The 27510-nt window shown below is 45.4% G+C and overlaps 1 long non-coding RNA gene across 1 annotated transcript in view; it reads left to right on the plus strand.

Annotated features, from left to right (window-relative positions):
* LOC141173213 (uncharacterized) overlaps positions 1-27177 on the plus strand; it is a 56575-nt gene extending 29398 nt beyond the window's left edge. The window contains exons 2-3 of the long non-coding RNA XR_012252613.1: positions 2144-2247; positions 26999-27177. This is a non-coding gene — a long non-coding RNA (uncharacterized lncRNA). The remainder of the gene's footprint in view (positions 1-2143; positions 2248-26998) is intronic.
* Positions 27178-27510: the final 333 nt, after the last annotated feature.

Raw genomic sequence — 27510 nt, forward strand, 5'->3', positions numbered from 1 at the left:
AGGAGATCAGCGTCGAACACGCTTCCAGCGGAGGGAAGATGATGGGAGGAGGAGATGAGCCGGAGAGCTCAGAGAGGCCTCCGGTCCGAAAATCCTGCAGACCTTGCCCAAAGGTGCAGACTGTAGGAGAGGGTCCCAAATCTAGAGGAGTAGAGGTAACCCGTTTGATCCCCCGCTGCCCGGCTTGTAGCTTTTTCCCCCAGTGCCTGCCATCGGCCCAGCACACCGAGGATGACCTCTTCATCCCTGATAGGGACAGGAAAGAACACTGGAGGGAGGATGTGGGGGGGGCTATTTAACCTCTTTGTATTTCCTGTCCGTATTAAGATGGGGTTACATCCTCCGGTGTGCTGTCGTGGGGGGTTATTAGAGAAAAAAGGACACCGCTAAACAGAGGCCAGACGGAATCCAGAGTAAACTCTGCTGCCTCATTATGGTGAATGGATCCCTCGAGGGTTTCATCTGAATTATGTCACTTAAAATGGAAACCCCGATATCCGTGCTCAGTGTAGAGCACAGGATAAATGGGAACATTTTACATAACATTTTGGATCACAATAAAAGCTTTGATTCAATCCACAAAAAAAGCCCCCACTCAGGTCTGTCATCTGTTAACAGAAATATAGGGGGGTTCCACGTTACTAGTAGTACAAAGGCTCTGGAAAGGTGAAATGGCCCTTGCCCCTCAAAAGAAATTCAGAAAATTCTGTACTCCCAAATACAAATGCCCCCATCCCTTTTGAGCCCCACAGTGTGCCTAAACCGCAGTTAGAGTCCACATATTTTGCATTTCTGTAGCGATGAAAGCCTGCCTAATTTACAGGTGAGTGTCTTTAGAAGCACAAGCTGGGCACAACGTACTGGTTACTACAATGGCAGTTTGCAATTTTCCCTCAGCAACATCCAATCCTGCTTGTTTCTGGAAAAAACCCATGTAGTTAAAATTCTCACCACACCTATGGATAAATTCCCAAAGGGGTATAATTTCCAAAATTGGGTTACTTGAGGGGGGATTCTGCTCTTCTAGCACTTAGGGTCTCTGTATATGGAGTCTGCATACTATTCTAGGAAAACCTGCGCTCCAGAAGGCAAATAGCGCTCCGTCCCTCCGTGTGGCTAAGCAGTACTGCACAGCCACATATGGGGTATTTTTACATTCAGCAAAAATTGTGTGAAATTTTGGTGCCATTTTTACCCATTTCCCAGTGTGAATACGTAAAATCTGGGGCTAAAACAAAACTTTGGTGGTAAAAATATTCTTTCACCGCCTAATGGTGTAAAATTCTGTGAAGCACATGGTGTCAACATGCTCACTGCACCCCTAGATGAAGTCATTGAGAGGTGTGGTTTGTAAAATGGGGTCCCTTACAGGAGGGGGGGGGGGTCCTGCTGTTATGCCACGGCACAGTCAAACCAGCCCAGTAAAATGTGAACTCCTATATGGCACTTCTTCTCTTCTGAGCTTTGCACTTTGCCTCAAAAGTAGTTTTCGACCATATATAGGGTATCTGCGTACTTAGGAGAAATTGCACAACAAATTTTGGGGCCATTTTTTTCCTGCTATCCTTGTCGCTGGTCAACTTTTAACTCTTAACTTCCTAACGAACCAAAAAAATTTTGGTTCCAAAATTGTGCTGATGTAACGTAGACATGTGGGATGTGTTATTTATTAACTATTTTGTGTGACATCTCTTTGATTTAAGGGCGTGACAAAGTTTGAAAATTGCAAAATTTTCTCCAAATTTCCGATTTTTTTCTACAAATAAACGCAAGACATAGCAAATAAATTTTACCACTAACATGAAGTACAATAGGTCATGAAAAAAGGTTTCAGAATCAGTAGGATCCGTCCAGAGTAATTACCTCATAAAGGGACACTGGTCAGAATTGTAAAAATTGGCCCGGTCATTAACGTGCAAACAGCCTTTGGCGGAGGGGGGGGTAAAGGGGTAAATTATGGGTCCTACACCCTCAGCTATGGACTGCTCTGTATCAAAGTCCACTTAATTTTTTTTTTAATGGGTGGTTTCTATTGTTAACTTAAGTACAATTAGAAACATTTCAGTTTTTCAAGTTTTGGCAAATACATCAAGTTTATGAAAATTCTCCTTAATATTTTCAATTTTGACCCTTATTGTTCCAGTCTTATGAAAAACTTTTGGCCATGGCTGTATACTACAAAGGAATCATTGGCGGCCAAATAAAAGAAAATATATATACTGTATCTCATCTCTTCATAAACACTTGGTAAGACATCCTTACAAATTTGGTTTTTCATTTGAAAAATAAAGTTTATATTGTAATATTTGCCCAGATCTATAAAAATAAAATTCTGTATATTGCCTGAATGGTAAATATTTGTATTGTCTATATATCTCTCCCTTTACATGGTCTATGTACCAAGCTTTCATAGTGGGCATACCCCTTACCCCTCCTGAGCTACTTTATTTTTTTTATTCTTGTAGGTCTCGTTTTTTTGCATTTTAACATTGTCCTCGTTTTCTGTTTAACTTTTATGACTTAAGTATATTTACAGTAGTGATTGTGTTCTCTTTAATATCAAGTTTTTGGTTGTCTTATCCTGGGTATATTGGCTTCCACATTATGGTTCGTGGCCCAGGTTACTGTACATTTGGAAGCTTTTATGGTAATAGAACTGAGGATGCAAAAATATTGGAAGTTATATTGAGCTTGTCTCATTAAGGAAAATTACTGTATCCTGTCCGATGCTTCCCTTCTCCATCATTTAGATCAGGGGTCTCAAACTAAAATGGGATCCAGGGCAATGTAGAAAAAAACCTGTTAGGACATGAGTCACATTGTTAAATCTTGGCTTGACTGAAGTCATATGGCCAAAGTTCGCCATCGGTGGCTACTACATCACAGGGTCATACAAGTAAATGATGTCACAACGCAATGTTTAATGTATATATATGGAGGGACTATGGGATCACAGTACAATGTCATGGCCCCTAAGCCCCCTACATAGAGCAAGATGTCCCAACAGGTACAGGCTACAGCTGGTACTGGGACAGCACCGACATTTAATCTAAATTAAATCTAAATATCCCGACATTTAGAGACAGAAAAATTACTTTGGGGCGGGGGTAGAAAAATCACATATGGTCCGGTTTCGTAAGTCCAGTTGCCGCTTTCTCAAGCGGTGGCTATCTGTCACGGGTGTGTCGCCACGAAGATCGTCACGAGTACACAGCCTGACTTCTCGCAGCTGACTTGTTTGTGCTTTGTGTTTTTCGGCAGTGAGGGAGTTAATTCTCTCTCTCTCTGTGCTAGACGAGGTCCAGCCTCGCCCAGCTGCAATCAATACTTCTGTAGTGAGACTCCTTCAAATGCCTGCTGGTCTGTTTGGGAAGTGTCGGTGAAAGCTTTTCATTCAGACTTACAGAGCGGATCGTGGTGTTTGGAGTTCCAGGTATCGAGGGTCATCGATTCACGCTTTAATCGCCGGTCCCTTCAGTACCTGGTTCATTGGAAAGGGTATGGTCCTGAGGAGAGGATGTGGGTTCCTGCGTCGGATATTAACGCAGACCGATTAGTTCGAGCCTTCCACACGACTCACCCGGATAAACCTGGCCCTGAGGGTCCGGAGGCCCCTCGTAGAAGGGGGGGTACTGTCACGGGTGTGTCGCCACGAAGATCGTCACGAGTACACAGCCTGACTTCTCGCAGCTGACTTGTTTGTGCTTTGTGTTTTTCGGCAGTGAGGGAGTTAATTCTCTCTCTCTCTGTGCTAGACTAGGTCCAGCCTCGCCCAGCTGCAATCAATACTTCTGTAGTGAGACTCCTTCAAATGCCTGCTGGTCTGTTTGGGAAGTGTCGGTGAAAGCTTTTCATTCAGACTGACAGAGCGGATCGTGGTGTTTGGAGTTTCTGAGATAAGTGTACTTGGAGTGTATTTTCCCTTCCTCGCTTTATCATTTATCTCCTTTCCCGTTGGTGTTCCCTCTGTTGTAGTTGTGTAGTTGTTGTATGCAAGGTGGTTTTGGTTTTTCCCTTGTACTGTCTCGTTCGTCTAAGTACTGTGTGTGGGCATATTATTTCTTGTCCCCTTTTGTTGTGATCGGGGTCCTTCTCAGGACTAGATTACTTAGGTGCAGGGATCCTCAGGAGGTAGGGGTTACGCTGGCGGCCTGGACCTCTGTACCTTTAACAGTACCTCCAGGTTGATGGATTAGTCAGGTCCCCAGCTTAGGGTCAGCTTAGGCCCCCTACCTCCAGTATACTGAGACAGCGTGACATTATCACTCCTTGAGAAAGCAGCAACGGGACCCGCAAAACGCGCATCAGGGCTTCCTCCTAGCCACCTCTGCCAGTTAAGACCTGAGAGGGGGGTTTGTCTTACGAATGGAGGGTAGTGGGTGTTGTTTTTTGGGCTATTTCTGGCCACAGCACAGTACCTTCCATACAGATAATGATCTACTGATGTTGATTGTGGTATTGAACCTATCTGCATTGCTCTATTGACATATACACATTTTTTTGTGAGGGATAGAGGTGTGCTCTGTCTTCTGTCCGTGTTACGGTCATGTAAATTCTTTATGTACGCTTTTGAGACTTTATAGATAGATGCTGCCTTTGTCTGTACATAGTGATTCAAGTATATAGTGCCCAGTACTGCTCATATTAGAGGGAGGCGGCCCACCGGAGGGTTCTCTGGAGCGCATGCCAGTCCATGTGCTGCAGGGTGGAGAGGCAAGCAGTCCGCATGCATTATGGAGCAGAGCACTCAGAAATATTGTAGTGTCTTTACTGTTCGGCACCTGCGCAACACGGACCGCAGAGAGACGCGAGTACAGATGCACGTGCCATGTGGCCGGAAGGGACGCGGGTAATTGACTGCGCCGCTTCTCTGCAGCCTGTAGTGGACGGACGAGTCCGGTGCATGTACAGTACGGTAACAGACTGGAGATGGGCGTTTACTATATCAAACCCTAAACAATCGGAAATCAGCCTCCTCCAGCTACTTCCTTATCAAATATCTGGGCCTCCTGATGGAGCGCTTATGGGGAAACGCGTTGAGGCATTTCCTACGGGATAAGTAACCCCTTGTTATCCTGATTTCTGTAGGCAAAGCACTGACTTTAGTGCTGATTTATCCCCTCTGGATAAAGTGATTTCCACAGGCATTAGTACTCTATTAGCTTCTTGTCTGTATACAAAGCACTGACACTATTGCTAAATGGGGAAAAATTTCACTACCATCTGTCTGTCAGAAAATTGTGCATTGGTGCAAGAGAAATCATATGAGCGCATATGAATATAGCCTTGCTGGATGTTAAGCATTGACATATGCTAGTGCCTGCATATTTTTTTGATGAGTGGAGTAAGAGGAATATACCTTTCGGACACCCCATTTTTTTGTATTGTGGTATACAGTATCTATTTTTAATGATTTTGTCCAGTATCCCTTGATCTATATTCCCTAGAGATCCCTAGTTAGAGTCCTATAGGAATACACAGGGTTAGCTGTCGAGGAGCGGGGTCACCATTTGTTGCATCATTTAGGGTGCCAACCTCCGCGGTTGGGTAAACACAGTCTAACAGGTCAATCTAGGGTGTATTATAGCTGTCTGGTCATCAAAAAAAGATACTTGTATTGTCTTTTTTCTTTTAAAACATATCTAATAAAATTGAGATTAAGGTTAATGGGATGTAACATTTGCCCAAATCTGTAATTTCTGTATGTTGCCTCAATGGTAAATATTTATGAAAAAAAAAATAATGATATGACGCCATCATATCCTGAAGAACTTGTGCGGACTAAATCAGACATTGCAAAGAACACGAGTCAGGGCCCTGCTTACTAGATTTTATAATCTATGGATGAATTGTTGCTTTGTAGCCCCGAATTCCAGGGTTTGAACACGATCAATGACACCAACTTCATGGAGTCTAAGTTCTTCTTGTTTTAACGAATTTCCTTTCACATGCCAAAAACATGCTCCAAGGTAAAAATTGGCTTCCTGGTTTTCCATGACTTGTTTTTTTCTCTTTTTTAAATCCTTAATTTTGATAATAACTGCTGTCCAAATGAGTTGGAAAAATAATTTCATCATGAGTTTGTGGCGCCCCTGAGGGTTCGACCGCCACAGGAATGCTGCACTTCTTTAATGGAGTGTGGTGTTCCTCCTCTGAGGTAAGGACAGTGTGATAGTCGTGACCCAGCCTTTTGCATCCAACACCACACTTCTCCACCAGAGGGAGCTAGTATGCACTAGGTGCTGCTCCCCTGGTCACAGGGAGACTGGGGAACACAAAGTGGTAGGAACCAGTTAGTGGGTGAGGGTGGAGGACTTACAAGTTAGTTGCACTTTAGAATTCATATTTAATAGTATGCCATCTTTGATCTTGGTTCTTCTCTGGTCCTTATGCTAATTCTCCCTAGTTAATTAGTTGGTCTTACTGTGCTGTCAGAATACTGTGTGTAATGTGACCTCCCTCCGGGAGCGCAGATCCTGTGTGGGCCTGCGCCGGTAAGGGACACAGCCCTCGTACCCTGGCCTTGGGACGAGAGGTAGGTTGCAAACAAGGAATGTCTCAACCCGGCCGAGGACCAGGATCAAGAAGGCCCAGGGAGCTTTAGAGTGTGGCTCCCCAGCAAATGGGTCCCGGGGAGGATGCAGACGGAGCGGAGCACGCCACCTGTCCTCGCCTACCCGATCTATTCAGAGGGATTCCGGCTGCAAGAGGAGTACCGGCCCCCGACACCCGAACTGGTACTCTATGTCCTGGACGGGAAAGCCCGGTTAGGCCCTGAGGATCCCACCGGGCATCAGATGGAGAGCAATTGCCACCCGTGCCCTAGTCCTGAGAGGAGCTCAGAGGGAGACCCGGCCTGTCTACACACGCACAGACGGGAAAGGGTGAAGTCTGTAGTGCAGGAACACTCTGGTGTAGGGTTGCTACCGAACACTGGACTTTCTCGGAGGTAGTCGGACCCCCGTCCCTGTGGGCCGCAGGACTCCGCGGGGAGCAGGGAGTCGCCTTCCCGCTGTCATCTCTAAGTGAGTAAAGGCTTGGAAGTTCACCCCTATGGCCTCCAGACTGTTCATTATGCACCATACCATGCGACGCGGTGCCCGTACTCCCCGCACTACTACTCTCCCTCCATCCTGTCTGCCTGCCCCGAGGCCTTGCTCTGCCTGTGGGGAGCAGTGAGAACTTTGGCTGCCACGACACCAGGCCTCGGCGGACTGTAGCGGCGCTGGTGACCCTTCACCAGGCACCACAGGTGGCGTAGTCGTTAAAATAAGCCACTCAACCCGGACGAGCCCACAACATCTGCCTTTTCATGTGACGGCCCTGAGCACGGGTCGGGTCCGGGCCACGGATACATCCCATCTCTTCGTCACAGGGCCCGACACCGAGTCCCCCCAACACCCAGGGTAAACTCAAGACTAAAAAGGGCTCTTTCGAGAATTGAGGCGTCAAAACCTGGCGTAGTCGGCAGGATCGCGTGCCCGCAGCAAAGGAAGAAGTGCCCATTGCTACCGGGTACTCTGTGCCTTACACCTTGAACTGTTGTTTTACACTTAAAATGGCGCCCGCCCAAGAAGAACAGACGCCTTAATGCTGTGAAAAGACTGTCTTTGAACGCCTCCCATCGTGGGCTGGGCTCCAGCTTGGCGCCAAAAATGTGGACTGCCCCTTCCATCAGAGACTGTCCGCGGGGTAATGCCCATCAAACTGGATGGGCTGAACGAAGGCGGGCCTGTCAGCATTCCGCCCAGGAACCGCCCCGAAAGAGGAGGAAGAAGAAAAGCAACAAGGTGCGGCCATTGCAGTCGGAGCTTGGCAGTCAACAGAGGCAGACATGGATGCCTCTGGGGAGCAAGACCACGCGTCTACTGAACCCGGTTCAGGCCCTTCACCCGGCAGAGAGCAAGGCGGCAGCGTGTTAACACCGGGAGATTTTGAATTTCTCCAGCAGGAAGCTCCGGGACTCTTAAGAAGGCAGAGAGAGGCCCAGGAGGCGGCGACGGCTGCGTGGCGGGAGGAGATGCTGCTGCGTATCCGGGACCGCCGCCAAGGAGTAGAGGTCCCAGGACAAGTCGACTCGGTGACAGAGGTCGAGGGCGGCCCAGCGGCGGGTGAGTGTGCAACCCCTGCCCCGGCTGCAGAGCCTACCGTGACTATCCTGGACCTCATGACGGAGTACCTAATTCCCCATGCGGTCACCTGGGAGCAGGCGTTGGCTCCAGAGCTGCAACTGGCAGCTGTGGGTGGGGACATGCGATGCCGCCCAAACCCTGATACGGAGGTGCCTGAAGCTGCGGAGGAAACTACCGGCTCCAACCCGGACTGGTCGCGTCTACAGAGGACTCGCAGCAACCCATTCTAACCCCGCTACCCGCACCAGCAGTAACCTGGCCCGAGGCTGAGGAGTGGGCCTGGGAAAACCAGGGGGGCGACATAATGGGCTTCCCACGGGAGACCCGGGCTGAAGCGCGGAGGAGGAGCCAGTGGTGGAGCGACCAGATATTCCGGCTCGCATGGGAGCAGTGTCGGCGGGAGCAGCGCTGCGAGCGCCTCAAGGTCAGGACCAAAGCTGCAAAAACTCGGGCACGTCAAGAGGAGGCCACCTGTCCCAGTCCCCGGTACGAAGGCCAAGTCGTCCGTTTTCATCATGAGGCGGGGTGGGGGTTCACCCGGTGTCCCCAGTTCCAGGACGATGTGTTCGTCAGCCGGCGAGACGTTGAGCCGCGCCTCAAGAAGGGACACCCCGGTCGGAACCTCTTCCCGGGCGATACAGTGACTTCCTCTCGCCACCAGGGGGAGCGTGGGTGGTACGCCCTGGATGTACACAAAGTGTCCGGGAGCGATGCCACCCCGCGCTCAGGCTCAGGGGACCAGCTAGCCTCCATTGGGAGGAATGAGCCCTTTCCAAGAAGACAGCCCGAGGTTTAAAGCAGCCCCCCGGCTGTAGTTACAGTTTTGTTCACAAGTTTGAAATGTTTACTTTTTTATATTATGCCTAATTTCCTACCCGGTTTCTAGAAACATGTGTCCCTGTGGACTAGCAGACAGACTCTTTCCCTTTGTATATAGTTTGCATCTTTTTAGGTGCTCCATATTGGTTTTATACAAAAACCGCGGACATTTCTATCTCAACTGACTCTGCGTCTTTGCACCTTAACCTGTCTGTTTGCACTAATGTCTCTGGAAAAATGCTAGCACTTTTATAATTTTATACTTTTGTATTTTTTATACCTGTTATGCAACGTTTAAGAAATGTGCCTCCCATAAAGGGAAGATAGTTGTGTTATTATAAAAAGAAAATTTCCTGGGTGTTACTTCTTTTGTAGCCCGCGGACGTGCTGTGTTTTACCAGGGGGGGATGTGGCGCCCCTGAGGGTTCAACCGCCACAGGGATGCTGCACGTCTTTAATGGAGTGTAGTGTTCCTCCTCTGAGGTAAGGCCAGTGTGATAGTCGTGACCTAACCTTTGGCATCCAACACTACACTTCTCCACCAGAGGGAGCTAGTATGCACTAGGTGCTGCTCCACTGGTTACAGGGAGACTGGGGAACACAAAGTGGTAGGAACCAGTTAGTGGGTGAGGGTGGAGGACTTACAAGTTAGTTGCACTTTAGAATTCATATTTAATAAAAATCCATCTTGGTTCTTGGTCCTTCTGCTAATTCTCCCTAGTTAATTAGTTGGTCTTACTGTGCTGTCAGAATATTGTGTGTAATGTGACCTCCCTCGGGGAGCGCAGATCCTGTGTGGGCCTGCGCCGGTAAGGGACACAGCCCTCATACCCTGGCCTTGGGACGAGAGGTAGGTTGCAGACAAGGAATGTCTCAACCCGACCAGGATCAAGAAGGCCCGGGAGCTTTAGAGTGTGGCTCCCCAGCAAATGGGTCCCGGGGAGGATGCAGACGGAGCGGAATACGCCACCTGTCCTCGCCTACCCGATCTATTCAGAGGGATTCCGGCTGCAAGAGGGGTACCGGCCCCCGACACCTGACCTGGTACTCTATGTCCTGGACTGGAAAGCCCGGTTAGGCCCTGAGAATCCCACCGGGCATCGGATGGAGAGGAATTGCCACCCGTGCCCTAGTCCTGAGAGGAGCTCAGAGGGAGACGCGGCCTATCTACACACACACAGACGGGAAAGGGTGAAGTCTGTAGTGCAGGAACACTCTGGTGTAGGGTCGCTACCGAACACTGGATTTTCTCGGAGGTAGTCGGACCCCCGTCCCTGGTGGCCGCAGGACTCCGCGGGGAGCAGGGAGTCGCCTTCCCGCTGTCATCTCTAAGTGAGTAAAGCCTTGGAAGTTCACCCCTATGGCCTCCAGACTGTTCATTATGCGCCATACCATGCGACACGGTGCTCATACTCCCCGCACTACTACTCCCCCTCCATCCTGCCTGCCTGCCCCGAGGCCTTGCTCCGCCTGTGGGGAGCAGTGAGAACTTTGGCCGCCACGACACCAGGCCTCGGCGGACTGTAGCGGTGCTGGTGACCCTTCACCAGGCACCACAGGTGGCGTAGTCGTTAAAATAAGCCACTCAACCCGGACGAGCCCACAACATCTGCCTTTTCATGTGACGGCCCTGAGCACGGGTGGGGTCCGGGCCCGGCTACATCCCATCTCTTCGTCACAGGGCCCGACACCGAGTCCCCCAACACCCAGGGTAAACTCAAGACTAAAAAGGGCTCTTTCGAGAATTGAGGCGTCACAAGTTTTTCGTTTTAATATGGGTAATGGACCATAACCTGGAATGTACATTTGGAAGCTTTTATGACAAGTTTATACAAATACTAATTATAAAAGAAATAACTCCAAATTGAGGGTGCTAAATTACGGAAGTCAAGTTCAGTTGGTTTTATTATTTAGGGAAATTACTGTATATAGTGTCAGATGTTGCCTTTTACAATAAGTTAAAGCAGGGATCTTAAACTAAAATGCAGTCCAGGGCAACGTAGAATATTCAGTTAGGCCACGTTCCACATTTTGGCTAGGGCTACATGGCACGACAGCGGTCACCTGGCCAAAGTTCACCAGCTGGAGCTTCTACATCATGGTGTGATACAAGTAAATGGTATCGTATTGAGATGTCTAGTGTACTGCGATCCCATAGTCCCCCCATATATTCATATCCCCATAGCCTCCAATATACTGTATCATGGCCCCGCATATAGTTGTGAAAGCCCCCTATACACCGTATAATGAACTCACGAATTCCCCAACAAACAAGATGGCCCTAAAGCCACTTAAATACTGTACATGTATAGAGGAGCAGTGGGACCATCATAATGTAACATACAACTTTCCCTACATATAGTATGATGGCCCAACAGCCCACAGCATACAGTATGACGGCCCAACAGCCCACAGCATACAGTATGATGACCCAACAGCCCACAGCATACAGTATGACGGCCCAACAGCCCACAGCATACAGTATGATGGCCCAACAGCCCACAGCATACAGTATGATGGCCCAACAGCCCACAGCATACAGTATGATAGCCCAACAGCACACAGCATACAGTATGATGGCCCAACAACCCACAGAATACAGTATGATGACCCAAAAGCCCACAGCATACAGTATGACTGCCCAATAGCCCACAGCATACAGTATGATGGCCCAACAGCCCACAGCATACAGTATGATGGCCCAACAGCCCACAGCATACAGTATGATGGCCCAACAGCCCACAGCATACAGTATGATAGCCCAACAGCACACAGCATACAGTATGATGGCCCAACAACCCACAGCATACAGTATGATGGCCCAACAGCCCACAGCACACAGTATGATGGCCCAACAGCCCACAGCACACAGTATGATGGCCCAACAGTCCACAGCATACAGTATGATAGCCCAACAGCCCACAGCACACAGTATGATGGCCCAACAGCCCACAGCACACAGTATGATGGCCCAACAGCCCACAGCACACAGTATAATGGCCCAACAGCCCACAGCACACAGTATGATGGCCCAACAGCCCACAGCATACAGTATGATGGCCCAACAGGCCACAGCATACAGTATGATGGCCCAACAGGCCACAGCATACAGTATGAAGGCCCTTCAGATAAAGGCATCGGCAGGCATACTGCATGACATCTATTTTGTGACTTGGCCAAGACAGGACAATTAGAGACACAAAAAACTTGCTTTTGGAGCGTATATTTGAGACCCCCCTACCCCCAATTTAAATTATACCGTGGGTCCTCTCTCCCCGACCTCCCCCACATCCATGATCTCTAGAGAAGTGAGCATAGAAACGTTGACTATTTAACCATTTGATTTACAGTATATCAAATCAAATAACTAAAGAGAAATTACCATAGACTATTGCAACAAGCTTTAACAATATTGGTGATGGCATCGGACTATGGACATTCAGATTATGGTGACAATTCTAAACTCTAGAAGAATTAATGTTAAGGAAAAAATCAGTGGTGATTTTCACCATTCTTCTGACTCCTCCATGTCCGTAGTATAAATGGTTGAACTAAGTAATACAAGCTTGAACTGGGAACAATCCTTTGAGCCACTAATAAATGGTGGGCGGTGATTAGGAAAAATCATTCATAAACATTTTCTGAAGCTAGAAGGAGGTCTTTAAAACTCTTTAATTTTTTTTCCCCCTTTATGTTTTGGTACAGTTTTAGCCAGTTGAAGATTATTTTGTTTCTCCCAACTGAGATCAATCTTGTAGTTATGATACTTTTTAATGGCTAACAAAAATAAAAATTCATAAGCCAGGCAACCCAGGGAGGCCTGTCATCTCTGGGGTGGGAACACTTAAGGAACATTCTCTACCCAGCCTGAGAGGTTTTTTCAATCACTGGTAAGAAAAACAGCTATTTACAGGACATCATGAACCTTTCAAGCAGCCATCTACAATAGGTTTCTTCCCCAAGGGTGCCATCTTAGAATATAGGGATTCCACATCCATGTTGGGTAACATTTCATGAAGATGGACTAACCGCCTGCAAAATCCCTTTTGAGTCTGTTAAAACTTAGATTTATCCTCAAGCATAATTGATTCGGTGAGGAGCTATACCTACAATGCACCGGAACTGCTATGGGCAGCAAAATAACCCAGAATAACAACATTGTCATGGCTTAACTGTAGAATGACCATCAAACCCTTCGCCCATTTCCGTTACATCGATGAAATCTTAATCTGGACTGAGTCTGAACAAGAATTTATAAAGCATTCCATGAAAGATCCTTTCATACCCACCGTAAACTTGACATTGGACTTCTCAAATACAGAAATCAACTTTCTAAAAACAACCATAAAAATTCAAAATGGTTCAATCCGGACATCAGTGTATCGGAAACCAATTAACCAGACATTCGCATGTTCCTCTTCCAATGTAGTGTACTTTATTTTGTGCTTTATTTGTTCTAATGGGGCTCTCCAAGGATGAGATCTCATCGCTTCATGATTACAGACAAAAAAAACCTCATGAATCTATGGCTAAACATTTGTGGCCAGGACATAAATATGAAATCTGTTATATTAAAAGGCAACTTCAAAGCACAAACCCCAAAAGGGTCTGAGAACAAATTTATCACAGTCTTTACTTATACAGGGTCCAATATAAACTCATCGCTCTCACCCACAAAGCTCTCCACAGTCTTGCACCACCTTATATCTCCTCTCTCATCTCTGTCTATCGCCCTACACGTGCCGTCCGTTCTACAAATGACCTAAAACTAACATCCCCCATAATCCAAACCTCACACCTCCGTCTCCAAGACTTCTCTCGTGCTGCGCCAGTTCTCTGGAATGCTCTACCCCAGGCGATCCGACTGATGCCTAGCCACCACGTCTTCAAGCGCGCTTTACCTATCACCTCAACTCAGTAACCTAACCTTCCCCTGTTCCCTCCTTCTAAATATTATTCAGAATCTGCTCCCTACTATTCATCTGTCTCCACACCCTCCATGCACAAGATAACTGCACTCAATACTTGATTATTGCACCTAAGCATAATGGCTGATGACCGGATCATGCAGTCTTATATGAAAAGCCCTATTATAATTGCCAGACCTGAAATAACAAGCACTTTTCACCTATTGTGTCCCCCCATTTCCTTGTAGATTGTAAGTTTGCGAGCAGGGACCTCACTCCTAATGCAACTGTTTAAACTGCCTTACCTTGTATTGAATTCATTGTCTGTACATGTCCCCGCTTAACTGTAAAGTACTGCGGAATATGTTAGAATCATTGAATCATAGAATGGTAGAGTTGGAGGGGACCTACTGGGTCATCTGGTCCAACCCCCTGCTCAAAGCAGGATTCACTAAATCATCTCATACAGATGTCTGTCCAGCCTCTGTTTGAAGACGTCCATTGAAGGGGAACTCACCACCTCTCGTGGCAGCCTGTTCCACTCATTAATCACCCTAACTGTCAAAAAGTTTTTTCTAATATCTAATCTGTGTCTCCTCCCATTTAGTTTCATCCCATTGCTTCTAGTCTTTCCTTGTGCAAATGAGAATAAAGATGATCCTTCTACAATGTGGCAGCCCTTAACATATTTGTAGACAGCTATTAAGTCTCCTCTCAGTCTTCTTTTTTGCAAGCTAAACATTCCCAAATCCTGTAACCATTCCTCATAGGACATGGTTTGCAGACCGGTCACCATTCTGGTCGCTCTTCTCTGAACTTGCTCCAGTTTGTCTATGTCTTTTTTAAAATGTGGTGCCCAAAACTGTACACAGTATTCCAGATGAGGTCTGACCAAAGAGGAGTAAAGACCGATAATGACTTCACGTGATCTAGACTGTATGCTTCTGTTAATACATCCCAGAATTGTATTTGCCTTTTTTGCTGCTGCATCACACTGTTGACTCATGTTCAGTCTATGATCTATTAGTATACCTAAGTCTTTTTCACATGTACTGTTGCTTAGCTCTATTCCTCCCATTCTGTATATGCTTTTTTCATTTTTATTGCCCAGATGTAGTACTTTGCATTTTTCCCTGTTAAAAACCATTCTGTTGGTTGCTGCCCACTGCTCCAGTTTATTTAGGTCTTTTTGAATCCTCTCTCTCTCTTCTCTAGTATTAGCTATCCCTCCTAGCTTTGTGTCATCAGCAAATTTCATCAGTTTACCCTCAATTCCTTCATCTAAATCATTGATAAAGATGTTGAACAATACAGGTCCCAGGACGGAGCCCTGTGGTACCCCACTTGAGACATTCATCCAACTGGATGGGAAGCCATTTACGACCACTCTTTGAGTCCGATCACTAAGCCAGTTATGAATCCACCTAACAGTTGCCTTGTCCATTCCATACTTGGTCATTTTTTCAATAAGGATGATGTGAGATAATTTGTCAAATGCTTTGCTGAAGTCAAGATATACTATATCTACTGCATTTCCCTGATCCACCCAGTCAGTGATTCTGTCATAGAAGGAAATTAAGTTAGTCTGACATGACTTGTTAGTTACAAACCCATGCTGACTCTGGTTAATCACTTCATTCTTATCCATGTACTTACATACATGTTGTTTAATAATTTGTTCAAAGATATTTCCTGGTATAGAAGTCAGACTCACCGGCCTATAGTTCCCTGGGTCCACCTTCTTCCCCTTTTTGAAGATAGGAACAACATTTGCTCTTCTCCAGACTTCTGGGACTTCTCCTGTTCTCCAAGAATTTTCAAAGATTATGGAGAGTGGTTCTAAAATTTCTTCTACGATCTCCTTCACTACTCTGGGGTGTAATTCATCTGGACCTGGAGACTTGAACTCATTTATGTTAGCTAAATATTCCCTCACAGTCTTTGGCTGGGTGCCCACGTAGCGTTTTTCAAGCATTTATGCTGCGGAATTTCCGCAGCGTAAACGCTTGTGAAACGCTAGGTAATCCTCACCCCATGGTCCCCAAGGGGATTCCGCATGTTCTATGCACATGCTGCGGATTTTTCCGCAGCGTTTATGCTGCGTACAAAAATCCGCAGCATGTCATTTAATTTTGCGGAAGCGCAGCGGAACTCCCGCCATTGACTTGCATTGAGACGCATAGAATGCGCGTCTGTACATTTGACAAGCAGATTCTATATGCGTTTCAATGTGCGGATGGTACCCAAGTCTGGAGGAGAGAAGACTCTCATCCAGACCTGGGTACCATTGTACCTGTAAAAAAAAGAATAAAATAATAAATAAAGTTTATACTCACCTTTCCGAAGGCTTCTCTGCATGCCGGCATCGCTGAAGGACCTTCGGTGACGTCACAGTCATGTGACCGCAGGCCCTTCACCGCTCTGTCTCACGATATGCCGGCAGCCAGGAACCAGACAGGAACGAGCGCTGCAGCCACGCCGGGGCATCGGGGGTGAGTATAGCTTTATTTTATTTTATCTTTACGGTTCACACTGTATAAATCCATGCCATTTGCATGGATTTATACAGTGTGACCTAGTTGTCAAGCACTTTCCAAGTGATGCTATCGCCTGGAAAGCGCTTGTCAATCTGCATGCGGAAACGCATGTGAATCCACATGTATTCTGCAGGAAAAACGCATGCACAATCTGCATGCGTTTTTTCTGCCAGGGAGATGCAGAAATGCTGCAGAAATTTTCTGCTTCATTTCTGCATCGTGGGCACATAGCCTCACTGTTTACAGATAACCTGGATTCTTCAATTCCTTTAAAAGGACAGTGAAGATCAGATGATGTTACATTTTCTTTCTGAGAGAAAACTGATGCAAACTAGGAATTAAAAAGTTCGGCCTTCTCAACATCCTTTCTTACCATTTCACCATTTTCATCCTGTAAAAATCCTATAGCATCTTTGACTTTTCTTTTACTTTTGACATACCCCCAAAATCCTTTTTTATTTCTTTTGACATCTCTTGCAAGCCTTAATTCATTGTCAGCTTTAGCTAACCTGATACGTGCCCTACAGGTTCTGTAGACTGCATTATAATCTTCTTTAGATATGCCTCCCTCTTTCCATTTGATAAACATTTCTTTCTTTCATTTTAGCATGTGTTTAAGTTCTGTGTTCATCCATCCTGGTTTCCTTAAATGCTTCCCATTCTTCCTACTTTTCAGGATTGTTAACGATTGTGCTTTGAGAATCTCATTTTTAAAAATTTCCCATCCTTCCTGGACATTTTTGTCCTTAAGGACATCCAGCCATTGGATCCCTCCTATTCTCTTTCTGAGTCGCTTAAAATCTGCCTTTCTGACCTTGAAGTCTGAGTCTTCACATGTCTTCCTCCTCTAGTTATCCAAAATTCTATAATTGCATGATCGCTGCCTCCTAGGGTTCCAGCCACTTTTACCTCCTCAACCATTTCATCCCTGTTTATAAGGATTAGATCCAAAGTAGCAGATCCCCTTGTTTTCTCCCCTACCTTTTGGAAGATAAAGTTGTCAGCAAGAGAGGATAAGAATTTGCTTGACCTGTTAGCTTTACTTGAGAGAGATTCCCAACAAATGTCTGGATAGTTGAAATCTCCCATGACCACTACGTCATATTTTTTGGAGAACTTGGTCATTTGATACATAAAGAGTTCATCCATATCTTCAGCTTGCCCAGGTGGCCTGTAGTAAATGCCTACAATGGTGTCCTTTCCGTTGTTCTCTCCTTGTATTCTTACCCAAACAGTTTCCACAGAACTCCCAGTCTCTGAAGCTTCAATCTCTGTGCAGATATTCGCTTTTCTAACATACAAAGCGACACCTCCTCCTCGTTTATCAAGTCTGTTTCTTGCAAATAAGTTGTATCCTTTTAGCCTTTTATTCCAATCATGTGTATCGTCCCACCAAGTTTCAGTGATTCCAATGACATCATATTCCTTTTCCTGCATTAGTAGTTCCAATTCTCCTTGTTTGTTGCCCATGCTTTGTGCATTTGTATAAAAACATTTTAGTTTGTGATTGGTTTCTCTTCCTCCCATATTTTTATTATTTAAATTGTTTTGTCTTTGTTCTTCCTTTCCACTTCCAGTAGCAGAGATCTCAATAGTATTTGTCAGTTGTATGGCTTTTTCTGGCCTTTTGCTTCCCTTCCCACATTGTTCTAGTTTAAAGCTCTTCTGATGAGTGTAGCAAGGCGACTTCCAAATACACGTTTTCCAGTCTTCGTAAGGTGCACCCCATCTCTAGCAAGTAGTCCATCGTATAGGTAATTCATTCCGTGATCCAGAAATCCAAATCTTTGTTGACGGCACCATCGACGTAGCCAGTTGTTCACCTGTAGAATCTTATTCCACCTCATTGTTCCATGGCCATCCACTGGGAGGATGGATGAGAAGACCACCTGCGCTCCCAATTCTTTCACTTTCTTGCCTAAGTCTTCAAAGTCACTGCAGATGGTTTCCAGGTCCTTTCTTGCGGTGTCATTTGTCCCCACATGTATTAGCAGGAATGGGTAGTGATCTGTAGGTCTGAAGAGTCTTGATATCCTGTCAGACACATCTTTAATTTTTGCTCCTGGAAGACAGCACATTTCTCTTGAGGTTATGTCTGGTCTGCAGATAGCGGCCTCTGTTCCTCTTAACAGGGAATCCCCCATGACCACCACTCTCCGTTTTTTCTTCACAACATTCTTCTTTCTCCATCCAGGAGGATTCTGAGGGCTTACAAGGTTATTCATTGCTGGCAAAGTCTTATCTTGCTGAATTTCTTCCTGGTTCTCCTGCGTGAGAGCCTGGTACTGGTTCCTGAGCAGTATGGGTGCTGACTGCCTCTCGATCCTCCTGCTTCTGTGGGTCACATGCTTCCATTCCTCTGTTTCGTCAGGTGCAGTTCGAATTTCTTCTCTTTCTGAATCATGAAGAGATAATTCTGCTCTGTCTAAGAACTCTTCACCTTCCTTAATGATTTTCAAGGTAGTTAACCTCTCTTCTAGATTTCGCAACTTTTCCTCCAACAGGGACACAAGCTGCATTTCTGGCATGTGAAGTTTGGCTTTTCCACTGGCAAGACTGTGAACATGTAGCAGGATATGCAGCTCACCAAATGGCTCCTGGACGCTTCCATATTATTATTGTTAATATGTTATGAAAACAGTGAAAAACGCTCCAAAATTCGCGGAGACTCTTCACTTATCCCAAAATGCAGTGGGAATATGCAAATTATCTCCTCAGGACTCCTCCCCTGGTTTACCGATGTCCTCCTTTCAGCTCCAATGTTGGCGCTATATAAAATAAAAAAGTTATATTACATTACAATACTATACTATACTATATTATAATATAATAATTATATATTATATTATAATATTATACTAAACTATGGAAGACCAAGTCAGCTTGTTTTTTTATGACTGTCCCCACAGCCCGTTGATAAAAAAAAATAAATAATAATTTTATACTCCTTATCCTGATTCTCAGCACCGCAGCCTCCATCTTCTCTTCTGATCTGCAGAGCGATGCAATGACATCACCACACCGCCTGCACGAGTATGCTGATGTCTCGTAAGCTGCGGTCGAGTTTACGAGACAGTGATAGGGCAGGGAGCTCATGACTCGATGCCCTATCTTGGGACTGATCAGTGTCAGTCGGACGTGTTGGTGCTGACAGTTCAATGCGGTGATCGAAGGAGATCCGGAGCCCTGGATCTTTGACGCTAGCGACGCCCCTGCACTACCTCGAGGTATCATATTGCGATGTCTAGGGCACTGCAATCCCACAGTCCTCCAAATATTCATATCCCCATAGTCTTCAATATACAGCATCATGGCCCCACATCCCCATATTGGCCACAAAGTCCCCTATACACAGTATAATGTCTTCACAAATTCCCCTACATACAGGATAACCTTTAAGCCCACTATACAGTATGATGGCCCTATACATACTGTGTAAAGAGGAGCTATGAGGCCATAATACAGCTTCCACTACATACTGTTTGTAGGGGGACATCATACTCTAAGATGGCCCCACAGCCCCCTCCATACATTATGATGGCCCAGCGGTTAAAGGCATCGGCGTGACATCTATTCTGTGACTTGGCCAAGATGGCACATTTAGAGACACACCAGTGATCTCTAGAGAAGTGAGCAAAGAAACGTTAAGATATTTTACCATTTAATTTTATCAAATTGAAAAACTAAAGCTATTACCATAGACTATTGTAACAATTTTCAACGATACTGGTGATGGTATCAGTATGTACAGCCAGATTATGGCGACACGTCTAAACTCTAGCTGCATTTATGTTAAGGAAACCCTCTGGGGTGGTTTTCACCATTCTTCTGACTCCTCCATATAGTAGTGTAAATGGGTGAACTAAGCTTAAACTGGGTACAACCCTCCGCGCCCCTATCAAATGCTGGGAAGCGATTAGGAAAAAAAACATTCGAATAAACATTCAAGTAAGAGGGCGGCTTTTAACCTAATTTTTGGTCATACTAAAACCAACGGCTCCAGAGGTACAGATATGAAATATTCTAACACTCATCCACTATTCATGTGTCAATTGAAGGATGGGTGATACAAAAACCTCTAAATCCCTGAAAAAAAGACCCCACTCCCTTATTCTTACATGAGTCGACAAAATTAGTAAATAAAGGGGAAAAAAATGGGTATTCTCAATAAGAATGAATATTCTTATATCTTAAATAGAACCCCAAGCATCCCTTTTTTTCTACCATATACCAAAGATTCACAAGAACACCTAATCCTCCAGGGAGACCAATAATCTCAGGCATTAATTGCCTGACCGCGAATCTAAGTTGACCATCACCTACAGTCGTGTGTGCCTAAACTACCAGCATACCAAAAGGACATTCGACATAGTCAGAAGCTTGAACAGGTCACATGGCAACCTCATTTTATTCTTGGCACCCTAAACATTACATCACTCTATACAGTGACAGAACGCAACAATGGCTGTAAATCAGCGGCATTTTTCCTGGAAAATATGGCAGATATGGAAAAAAAATCAAATCAGTTATATCCGGGACTATCTCATTCATCTTGACCCACAATTACTTTCTTTATGATGAAAATTTTTTTTCTCCAAACATGGGGTACAGCAATGAGGACTAAATTTGCCCCCAGTTATGATAACCTTTATGTGGGCAGTTGGGAGGAAACAGTCATATACAACCAAGGAAACTTACATCAAGGTTTTGGTTTTATGGAACAGATTTATTGATGATATCTGTATTTGGGAAGATTCCCAAGATAACCTTAATACATTCATAAATAAACTAAATATTAATGATTTTGGACTCATTTACTCCAACCACTAGCCCCACAAGTATTAATTTTTTGGATCTTGCAATTTCATTGGACTAGAGTAACAATAGTATTATTACTACGACCTTCGGAAAAGATGTGGACTCTAACAGCTTCATACCACTTGAAAGCGGCCATCTTCCAGCATGTGTGACATGCAGAAGTTGTGCTTTTGCAGAGTGTGACATGCAGAAGTACTGCTGGTGCTTTAAAAGCATCCAGCAACTAGAGAGGTTAACACAGTCACAGGAGAAGGGGAGTGTTTTAGCAGAGCCCCAGGGGGATTGTGGGGAAGTTGTTTACTGTCTGGCTGGAGCCAAGGAGAAAGGTGGTGTGTGTGTTCTGTATCTCACAGAAGCGCACCTGCCAGTGAAAAGGATTCAAGTCAGGAGTGAAGCTAAGCACAGGTCAGGTAGAGTTCCTGAACTAACAGTGCAGAGTGTTGTCAGGCATAAAGATAAGGACTGGAAGAAATGGTGTCACAGGCATCATCTCCCTCAGCAAATCCTCCCCCTATCCTCCATCTCACTGTGCTATAAAAAATGCTGTGTTCATTAATGTGCCTTTGCACTAGAACTGTGCTGTCCTGTACTACTGGGAAGACTGTGAACTGATGTGCTGCTAAGGAAACTACTGTTTGTCACTGGAGCCTGTTGCTCAGAAGACTTAACTAGCACTGGCTGTGTGGCTTCTTATTAAATGCTACTGTTCTACTGTTTATGAGGAGTCTTGTCAAGTGTGTCTGGTCAGCAAGTGAAACAACCTACGTGTCTGTGCCTGAGCTGTGTGCCTGAGAGAAGCTGCAGCACATGGTCTATGGTCGCCCTGAGTAACGGTTCCCCCAGGATTCCAAAGAATTCATGTAACCTGTCTCGCCCCTAGCTGATTAGTAAAAAAAAAAAAATATCAATTCTTGAGTAAGGGCTACCAAGTTGAAGCCCTGGAAGCCTCCATAAAGGAAATTCAGGATCTAACAAGATCAAAATTAATGCATGACAATTAGTACTCGCCCGAGCATCTCACTACTCGGGATGATCGTCGAGCACCGAGCATTTTCAGGTTACTCGGGCGGGAGCCCGGGTCTCCGCCCTGCATGTTTGGCGCTCTTTACAGAGTGCCTGGAGGGGCGTGACTAAGTATCAACTCGGTCCGACCAAGCTCGCACGGCGGCTCAGTTGACTCCGTGAACCAGGGAGGAACCGAGCAGAGGGACCAGGTGCTACTCCAGGTCAGACCCCGGTCACAGCTGTTGACCCACACCGGGGAATGCAGGAACAGGCAATTTAGGCTGGCATACAGACAGGTGGGTACTGGCAGGCACGGCTGGTGTGCAGACAGGGGGGTACTGACAGGTAGGAACGCAGGCAGAAAAGGGACCAGTACAGACTGGGATACAGGAACAGAGCCACAGGTGTGGTAGACAAGCAGAGCAGAGCAAAACCTGCGGTGCGGTAGACAAGCAGAGCAGAGCAAAACCAGCAGGTGCGGTAGACAAGCAGAGCAGAGCAAAACCCGCAGGTGCGGTAAACAAGCAGAGCAGAGCAAAACCCGTAGGTGCGGTAGACAAGCAGAGCAGAGCAAAACCCGAGGGTGCGGTAGACAAGCAGAGCAGAGCAAAACCCGCAGGTGCGGTAGACAAGCAGAGCAGAGCAAAACCCGCAGGTGCGGTAGACAAGCAGAGCAGAGCAAAACCCGCAGGTGCGGTAAACAAGCAGAGCAGAGCAAAACCCGCAGGTGCGGTAGACAAGCAGAGCAGAGCAAAACCCGTAGGTGCGGTAGACAAGCAGAGCAAAACCCGCAGGTGCGGTAGACGAGCAGAGCAAAACCCGCAGGTGCGGTAAACAAGCAGAGCAGAGCAAAACCCGCAAGTGCGGTAGACAAGCAGAGCAGAGCAAAACCCGCAGGTGCGGTAGACAAGCAGAGCAGAGCAAAACCCGCAAGTGTGGTAGACAAGCAGAACAAATACACACAAGGTACTTACAATGAAGTAGCAAGTGGACACTAAACTCACAAACAGAAGTACAGAGACAACGAGTTGGAGTTAGGTGCAGGTTCAGACACTGCAGGAAAAGAGAAGATACGGACATAGAGACAAACAAGTAACGGGCTAGGACACTGTTCAGACTGGAACTGAAGCAGGAACAACATACAGGAACGAGCCTGGGAACTCAGCCCCCAGGGTGGCGGAAACAGACTAGAAGTCACAGATACAGGTAACGGGCCTGGGTATACAGCCCCCAGGGTGGCGGAACAGACAAGATACAGGACAGGATTTACATAGAGGATCTCTTTTGCACTGTCTATTTAGCCCCTATTCCCTTCTGTGATCGTCTTTTTCATGTATTTCTCACTTTCATACCTATTTACCTGTATCTTATACTTTTGTAGTGTTTTTTTAATGTATTCTAATAAAATATATACCTTTTAATCTATCTGTTTGCACTCATCGTATTTTCTGGGTGTACCATTCTTCTTATAGGTCTATATATATTGTTATATGGTTAAATCCCCACTGTTTCCATGAATGGGACATTATGTGAGTTTATTACCCGTTGCGTAGGTAGTATGCATATATTCATTATACTGTGTATTTTCACAGCTATCCAACCTGAACGCATGGATCATAAGACACGTGAGAAAACGTGGCTTACTAGACTAGATGAGGTATTTGGTGAGGAATCATGTGTGGTTTTAAAAACTGGAGAGACTGAGGATTTGATTACTAAGTTAAAACAACTTTACAGTAAGAAGACGCGGATTTGGTGGAATAAAGCTTTTCTAGAAAGATATATTACTAAGGGTCTGATTCCTCGAGGCCTTCGGGTTCAGGTCTTTCCCTCATATACAATGGAGGATGATGGATTTAAGAAGGCCTGGGAAAATCTGTCATCCAATTGCTCCAGAGGATATATGGAATTACTAATTAGATCTAATATAACCACTCTGGAAATGGTTGAGAGTGAAATCAGTTCAATCCAGGCGACCTTGACAGAAAAACTTGACATCGAAGCATTGGCAAAACTTAATAGGGATTTAGAGGGTGACTTTGCGAGATGGGAAAAAGAGATTGTGAACTCTAAGTCCAAAAAATATCAGAGGGATCTCCTGGATTATTCTGAGAACCATGTGTATAGATGGAGGAATAAACAAAGGTCAAATTATGCAACCCCTAGATCCCGGACACATTCTTTCTCATCTTTATCCTCTGTTGATGAGGATCCCTCTACAAGCGGTCAGTCTACCAATACATATAAAGAGCGGTTTGGTCAGGGAAGACAAGGACAAAATAAGGGCAAGAGTCAGAACAAACGTAAAATAACACCACCCCAGTCTAAAGAAAAAAAGGCCAAACAAAGCAACAGCTTAGAGGTAATTAATCTTTCAGAACATATACTTACCGACGCACAACGAGAGGTACTTAGTCTGGGTCTTACTTTTGTTCCTGATAATAATTTTAACTCTTTTTCAGCAATAAAAGATTTACAACTTTTTCTAAGGAAAGTAATCTTACGAAAACTTCACACTCATCCGGTGAGTGGACAGGACCTAAATACTCCACAAGAGGAGGAAGCATTGGCAGTACTAGAGGAATTGGCTCAAGAGAATATATCGGCTGCAATAGGTACCTTCCCGTCCTCGGTGCTACCCAGATCAACCACCTTCCCCCCCTTCTCTCTGTGTCCCCAGATAGAAATATTTAACAAACTTGTCACAGAGGAATTCAAAAGGATTCCCAACTGGAGGAAAAACGACAATCTAACGGGGATTCAACGGAAAGCCCTCAAAGAATTGAGGGATATGAAGGACGTAGTCATAAAACCAGCAGACAAGGGGGGGAATGTGGTGGTTTGGCCGGCTCGGAGGTATGAGAGGGAGGCCTTTAGACAGCTGAGGGACCGTGAGGCATACACCCCTCTCAGTCAAATTGTTATTTTGGAACGAGCATTTGTACAGGGGATTATCCCCAAAAAAATATTTGATGGGCTGGTGGTACAATATCCGGTGGTCCCTACATTTTATTTACTACCAAAAATACACAAAAATGCTCTTGAGCCCCCGGGACGTTCGATTGTCTCTGGCATTGGAGGGCTTTGTGACCCTGTGTGCAGGTTTATTGACCATTACCTGCACCCTTTGGTCGATACTCTGCCCTCCTTTGTCAGAGACACTACGGATGTCCTTAGGAAAATGGACGGTTTGTACTTGGATTCAGACATGATTCTTGTTACCGCAGATGTCGAGTCTCTGTATACCAGCATCGATCATTCGGATGGATTGGAGGCAGTGGAGTTCTTTCTTAGTATGAGTAACTTAGATTCGGCACTATGGCACCTTGTGTTGGAACTCCTGGAATTTATTTTAACGCACAACTTTTTCACGTTCAAGGATCGGTTCTTTTTACAGAGACGAGGCACTGCGATGGGGGCGGCGTGCGCGCCGTCCTATGCCAACCTCTTTCTGGGTTTTTGGGAGAGGGAGGTTGTCATGGACGGTGCGGGTGCCTCCCCCCATGCGCAGTGCTGGTATAGATATATAGACGATCTCTTTATCATCTGGCAGGGTCCCGAGTCTGAGCTTCATGACTTCATGTGCGAACTTAATAAGAACAAAAGGAACATTAAACTTACTTATAAATATTCAAAGAAAGAAATTGATTTTTTGGACGTGAAAATTAGAGTGCAAAATAATGGCGCACTCCAGACGGATGTGTATCGGAAGGAGACATCGGTCAACTCTCTTCTTCATGCAGCGTCGGCACATACTGTGCACACAATCCGTGCTGTACCAACAGGCCAATTCCTTAGAATGAAGCGCATCTGCTCTTCTGAAGAGACCTTTGAGGCTCAGGCTCGGGATCTATCTGATCGATTCCTTGAGCGTGGATACAGTAGGAGAGCCATTAAGCGGGGTTACCATCGTGCCAAAAAAACATCGAGAGATTTATTATTGGCAAATAAAAGCAAAAATAATAGGAAAGACCCTCCTCTAAGATTTATCTCCACGTATAATAATCAATGGGTAAAGATGAGACAAACATTACAAAAATATTGGTCAATACTTACCTCAGAACCAACCTTGAGGAGAATTCTCTCTGATTACCCATTGCTCACTGCAAGGAAGAGTCCCAATTTGAAGGATATCCTTGTAAGGAGCCATTATGTGGCAAATCCTCCGAATCTGTTCGGTGCTGGTCTGCAGAGATGGGGTTGCTTTCCATGTGGATCTTGCATGGCATGCAGAAACATCAATAGAGCCACTAATTTTGGATCCTCTGATGGGGGTAGGGACTACCGGATCACTCACTATATTTCTTGTAGCACGAGCTACATCATTTACCGGGCCACTTGTACTTGTAACCTCCATTATGTGGGTCTCACGTCTCGTGAGTTCCGCATACGAGTGAGAGAACACATTAGGGATATTAAAGATGCGAGTACAGCTGAGGATATCTCTATATTGAAAACCATCCCGAAACACTTTAGGTTATATCATAAGTGTAACACTGATGAAATCAAATTCATTGGAATAGATAGAGTTCTTTGTGGCATCAGGGGTGGTGACAGAAAGAAAATCTTGGCCCAACGAGAATGTCGTTGGATCTTTACTTTGAATACCATGTCCCCATCTGGACTTAATGAAAAGCTATCATTTTCACCTTTCTTATAAAAATCAATCCGCGTTATTCAATACACCTCTCTCTCCTATCTGTTTTTAAAGTGTATGTTATGTTTTAAATAATTATTATTATATATATTTTTTACTTATTTGTTTTCTCATACTTTATAGTTGGATACGATTTGATGTCTATTTATATGCCCTACCTATCGATGGACGTGATTTCAACCTTGTATATTTCTATGGGACCGTGTAAGGAATGGAGCGCTTATAAAGGGGAGGAAAAAGAGAAAAATACAGTCACATGTCTGGAAATGCAGAGGAAATATGGGACTATCCCCTTTGGGACCACATATGCTGACATATATTTGAGGGTTGTCCCATGTAATGAGATGTATATGTTTTCTTTTCTTCTTATATGAACTGTGACTGTCTTATTTGCTGTCTTTTTAAGCTCCACTCCCGGTCCCCTATTCTTAAATATTTCATTATACTGGTTTTTGATTGAACAAAGAATAAGTCCTGCTTTTCACCTTTTGCCCACAAGAAAGATGGCCTATTGGATGTGCGCACGCGTAGCGGGCTCCCGCAATACCATTTCCATCTACGGCATCCATATGATGCGACGCGGGAAGTGACGTCACAGGAAATGCTTTCCTGACCCGCGCCGTCATCAGGATAGC

This window comes from Phyllobates terribilis, unplaced genomic scaffold (assembly GCF_046119375.1).
Source record: "Phyllobates terribilis strain yellow unplaced genomic scaffold, ASM4611937v1 Scaffold_1__5_contigs__length_1240528914, whole genome shotgun sequence".
NCBI classification, from domain to species: Eukaryota; Metazoa; Chordata; class Amphibia; order Anura; family Dendrobatidae; genus Phyllobates; species Phyllobates terribilis.